The 6,000-nt window shown below is 43.8% G+C and overlaps 1 protein-coding gene across 3 annotated transcripts in view; it reads right to left on the bottom strand.

Annotated features, from left to right (window-relative positions):
- Window positions 1-2,334: 2,334 nt before the first annotated feature.
- The window catches only part of LOC121004203 (DPY30 domain-containing protein 1-like), a 28,931-nt gene continuing 25,265 nt past the window's right edge, over window positions 2,335-6,000 (bottom strand). For all 3 annotated transcript variants that reach the window (XM_040436370.1, XM_040436371.1, XM_040436372.1), the window contains exon 5: window positions 2,335-2,577. The gene's annotated coding sequence lies outside the window, so the exon portion shown is untranslated. The remainder of the gene's footprint in view (window positions 2,578-6,000) is intronic.

The raw sequence follows: 6,000 nt of genomic DNA, 5'->3' as shown, positions 1-6,000 counted from the left end.
ACGGAAGCCATCCGTGTGCCTTCCGCAATTTACGGAACGGGCGGCCCATTGTAGACATGCCTATTCTTGTCCGCAAAATGGACAATAATAGGACATGCTATATTTTTTTTTGAGGGGCCTCGGAATGGAGCAATGGATGCGGACAGCACATGTAGTGCTCTCCGCATCTTTTGCGGCCCCAGTGAAGTAAATGGGTCCACATCTGAGCCGCAAAAACTGCGGCTCGGATGCAGACCATAACTACGGTCGTGTGCATGAGGCCTAAGGCCTCATGCACATGGCCTTGCTCAGCTGTTCTGTGCATTGGGGATAGCAATTTGCGGTCCCCAATGCATGGGCAACATCAGTGTGGATTCCGCAGACAGATCCAGACTCATTCAATTTGAAGGAGTCAGTGATCTGTCCGTACTGCAACAAAATCCACATCCATGATGCGGTGAGCAAGAGGATGGTGCCCACATATTGCAGGCCGCCATACGTGCACGGCCTTACTCCTTGGTGTGCGCTGCTACTTCACTCAGTGTCTCACTGAGCAGAGTGTGCATGGAACTCGTCAGTAGCAGTCCACACAGTAGTATCTTCTGTTATATAGCCATCTTAATTAATGTCCACTACATGCAGCATTGTATATGGGATTGGTGCCAAAGACATGGAAGTGTGTGGCTACTTGTTGGTTGCACTCCAACTTACCCATCCCACAGGGTGTTTTTAATTAGCGATATTATAATTAAAATAATCACTCCTTGCCCGTATGTCCGTTCCGCAACAAAAAAAATATATAACCTGTCTTAATCTTGTCCATTTTGCAGACAAGGACAGTCACGGTAACAGTGGATGCGCAAAAAACAAAACAAAAACAAAAAATGGCTGCAACACAGACATCCTATTTTTTTTGTTTTGCGAATCTGTACATAGGTATTAAAATAGAGTAGATTCCCATCCAGACTGAGGTCTCCTTGCCATGCTGGATGGGCACTGATATTTTTGATCAAAATGCTAAGCACCTCATGTTTATGTGTACGGAAAACGTTTTAGTTCATATATAGATCAGACACTGTAGGTTTATGGAGTCAGCCAGTTTCATAGGTACACATCTGCAGACTGATACCCCTAAAGGGCAGTTTCTGACCAGGCAGATTCCCTTTAAAGAAGCCCTCTAGTGAAAAATTGTATTCTATTCACAGACACCTCCTAAGACAATACAGATACACACGTAGGTCTCACTTTATTATTTCTTTGACCTTGAAAAAACCTACCTTGCTTCCTTTCCATTGGGTCATGTAACAATATAGTGAACCCCTGTGCTATCCTGTTTCTGTAGCAGCTCGTCTGCCTACATAATCTACTTCCTGCAGACTACAAACTACCTGTAGATGTGAATACACATTAGGCACATGGACTGCTGGAGCTGCGCCTAATTTAGGACAAGACATGAGTCCTCAACGTAAATTGGGCACAGCCTCTGGCAGTGCACGGGGCTACCATAGAGCGGCATAAATGCTGGTCTATGATGTTTATAGCCCCAATGTGTTTATCACCATTTTAAATCATTTTTGCTTCCATGTGTCCTCCTTGCTGCTGCTAATCTGCACCACCAGGGCTTGGCTCTGGGTTAAAACATGTCTCCTTCCACCTCTGGAAGCTGACAATAAACTGGCTTTTTACTTTCCCTATAGACAGAGTTCTCTCACTATACTGGCATGTTGCTACAAGGCAGAAAGCTATTTCTTTTGGCTGCTCACTATGCAGAGACCCAGCTGAGGGGAGGGACAGAACATTTGTGACTCAGCTCAGTAGATGATGTCTACATTGATATACACTTTTGAACACCAAGTGATGCATACTATGTAACTGTTTACATTTATTTTTTATTTTTATAGCATGTAAATGACACATAATTAATAATGTATAAGATAACTAATGGTGGGACAACCTCTTTAAAGGAATGTATCTAAAATAAAGGCTAAGGATGCCCACCAATGGAAAGGTTAGTCTTTTTCTGAGTGCTATTAAAGACAAATAGACATTGTGAATAAGACCTAGGACCATAATATAAAACAACCCATGCACCAAAAATAAAAGGATTTTAATAGTCATATTACTACACTTGACTTGCAAACTGGTCTTATAGTCCTGCATTTTGTGGCTTTATGTGTATAATTATCCATGATCCAATTCACATTTAAGAAACGATTGCTGCAATAGTTGGAAGCCCAACCACGCACTGAGAGCACTCGTGATTTTCATGAAGACAGAAGATCGACAATTCCCAGAGAAGAAGTTTCATGCATCTTGTTCTCCAGCATCAATCTCAGGTTCCTTCTCTTCAGATGCTTCCAACCCAGTGTCATTCTGCTCTGTATTTGTGATTGCTGTATCCACAGAGGGGACATGGTCATCTACTAGCACACCGTCACTTGTAGGATCTTCCAAAGGCTGTCTTTCCACAATGTCAGGTTTTTCATGATTCTCTACTGAATCTAAATTCAACTGATTTTCATTCGTTTTTTCAATGTCTTGGGTCACTACTGTGTCCTCTGTCTCAGGAGGAATATCTGGGCTCTTCGGTTTACTGCCCTTTTGTGTGGAATTAAAGAAGTTTAGTAATTATTTGATCGTCAATGGAAAATTACAGAACAGCAAATTTGGTTCCTCAAAGCATTGTGTAGGAACAAGAGTGTATAATATTATAACCTCATTACAAACCCCTGTATAAACTGTATTTCACATTTCATTATACAAAGCAGCACGGATGTTGCCAGTAAGGCGATGCAGGCAACAAATGGTATGATGGGTGGAGTGTGACAACAAATGGTTAAATATTCTCGGTCTGGTTGTAAGAGAAGTATAGGCACAGTTGTAAGGTACTAGGTTAATCATTTTTGGTTTGCAGACTGCAGTCCTCAGTAAACCTATTATGCATTTAGAGCTACTTCTTAAAATATTGGGGGAGATTTATTAAACTGGTGTAAAGTAGAACTGGCTTAGTTGTCCAAAGCAACCAATCAGATTCCACCTTTCATTTCCTAAAGGAGCTGTCAAAAATGAAAGGTGGAATCTGATTGGTTGGAATGGGCAACTAGGCTAATTCCACTTTACACCAGTTTAAAAAATCCCCCCCCCCCCCCATTGTGTGTGACAACATGAACCCAAGCATTACCTTCAAGGGGAGATTGACAAAGAGCAATTTGTGGCACTGAATACTCAAAATGAATGTCCCCTGGGAAATGTAATATTACACGGTAGCCACTCAAAAGATTGGGCAACCATGTAATACATGGCTGCACAGTGTCCTTTATACTCTAATGGGGATCGTTAAAGGGGTTGCCAGAGTTTAAAGGGAGTCTGTCACCAGCGACCTATACCCAGTCCCTTCTTGTCTGCTTTGCCACTGCCTGGTCCTGTCAATCAAAGCAGCCAAGGAAGGGTTGGCCACATTAATGTCACGGTCCGGCCTGTGACAGGGACTAGAAGATCAATGAAACTGGCTGCACATGATTGACAGCCTATTTGGTTTCACCTTTCTGTGTTGTTGCTGGGGATGACCACACCTCTTGTCTCAGGTGTAGCTTAAGTGGTCATTCCTTCTCCTCTATTTAGTCCGGCCTCACCCATTATGCTATGCGGCTGATAGCTCCTTGTTTGTGGAAGTCCTGTTGTTGGTTCTCTGAGTTTCCGCTCGTCCGCATACTTCTGGAACTTATTTTATCATCTTTGTTGTTTTCACTGACCTGCTGATATTGGGCCTGAGGGGGTCTCCTATTCCTTCATCTGAACTGACACTATCTGCAGGCCCCTGTTAGGGTTAGAAAGGGCTTAGGTTCCTGTGTATGGATATTCCAATCATCAAGGTCTCTTCATACCGATTAGCAGTCAGGGCTCGGCATAGGGACTCACTAAGTGTGACCATTTCCCCTTCCCTAGGTTCCAGGCCTAATACCTTTTCCCTTCCCTTCTGTGTTCAGTGTGGAGTGTATTTACCACACTGCGCAGTGACAATTAATAAGCTGAGCTTGTGTGCAATGAGAGCAATAGTGATGCCCTCATTGCACCACAGGTCAAATTTGCATAGTCAAGGGGTTGTGTCATTTTAAGCATCGGTGGCTTATCGTTAGGATATCACATATGCAGAACACTTTGATTAAAGTGCATTTACTTTATAATTCTAATTGTTCAGCACAAAGTCATATGTATAATCACATCCATGACACATCTATCGCACAAAAGCAGCATCTGAATACAATCCAAGGAGGTTTTTCAAAAATGAGACATGGTGTTTCTGAATTAAGATGGAGGGCATTGAATGAACGAACTCATGAGCAACAAATCAGAATTAGATTACTTCAGAGAGCAGTGTTTTGGACACACTCTCTGGACAGTCTGAACCAGAAAGGATTAAATGATGCTTGTAATTGGAAGGTGTTCTTATAAGTATTGGTTTTTGAATTTTTCTATAAGATAATGGTGTTATAATTACATATTTTCGTGATTGGTAGCCTTGACTATTTAAATCCACAGGATCAATACAGAGCCTGATGAAGGGGGCGTGACCCCTGAAACGTTGAAATTTGTGACTATAGATGGCCTTGTGGTTCGCCCGGCGTCGTTTTGCGACGAACTTTGCTCGTTCGCGATTTGCCGAACATATGGTGATATTTGCACGTTCCAGTACATGGACACCCCCCCAACCCTATAACAGAGCCCGATCTGGCAGCCATTTTACATTATGTGTTTTGCCAGTGTAGGGAGAGGTAGCATTTTGGAGCAGGGACAGTTAGGGACACCAAACGCTAGGTAATAGGACCACAAAAGTCCTTTTAAGGACTGGTATAGGTGTGCTATCGATGGGTGTGATATACTTATAATATACTTTCTAACAGAAATTATATTATAGTGTATTTGTATTGTGCAGCAGTTGTGTGTGGTTTCGCTGCGATACCGCAGCTAGATAGAGAGACAAACGCTATTGGCATAACTAATTGCAACGGGTGTGATATACCTGTTGCCCCCAAAAAACCTGCTTGAGGGCTGTGATATACCTTCTTCCACAAAATCCTGATTGAGGGGTGCTATATACCTGTTTCTGCCAAATACTGATTGAGGGGTGCCATATACTTTCTTCCACAAAATACTGATTGAGGGGTGCTATTGCTATATAGACTGTTCCGCAGGGATAGTAGGGGCAGGAGCGTAAGTGGGAAGTTGGAGAAGACGCGTGCGATAATTTCTATGGGCGCACCAGAGTTGGTTGAGTGGCTCACTCAGACTTCCGCTTCCAACTACTACCATATAAATTGGTGGACTTGGAGGCCTTTAATTTGTGGCCATTGGCACACCGCAATGGAAGGTCCCCGGAAGGAAATATTTCTCCCAGAAGGGCATCCCTGAACTATATGGCCACGTTCAGCGGCAAGTTAATATATCTCTGGCATACAATGTCGGTGCCAAGATACATCTGACCACAGACATGTGGTCTAGCAAACACGGGCAGGGAAGGTACATAACTTTTACTGCCCACTGGGTGAACCTTCTGACGGCTGTCAAGCATGTAACCCGTGGCACCCGTGTGGATTTGGTGTTACCGCCACGGATTGCATGCAGGCATGCTTCTTCTTCTCCTCATCCTCCGTCTCACTACTCCTTTTCCACTGCTACCGCCTCTTCCACTGCACCCCTCAAGCTCACCAGAATCTATTTGACGTGCCAGGTGAGACATTGCCATGCTGTGCTGCGGCTGTTGTGCCTGGAAGCCAAGAGCCACACTGGTCCTGCACTGCTTTCAGCTCTGCAGTCACAGACCGATCAGAGGCTAACCCCGCTCAATTTGACAGTTGGTAAAGTGGTGTGCAACAACGGTGCCAATCTGCTGAGCGCGCTGAAACAGGGCAAAATGGCACACGTCATGAACTTAGTCGTGCAGTGATTCGTTGCCAAATACCCCAGGGTCCAGGATGTCTTGCGACAGGCCAAGAAAATCTCTGGCCATTTTAGAAGATCTTA

This window comes from Bufo bufo, chromosome 6 (assembly GCF_905171765.1).
Source record: "Bufo bufo chromosome 6, aBufBuf1.1, whole genome shotgun sequence".
Lineage (NCBI taxonomy): Eukaryota > Metazoa > Chordata > Amphibia > Anura > Bufonidae > Bufo > Bufo bufo.
Note: the sequence above shows the minus strand (reverse complement) of the source record. Positions and strands in the feature narration are given on the sequence as shown.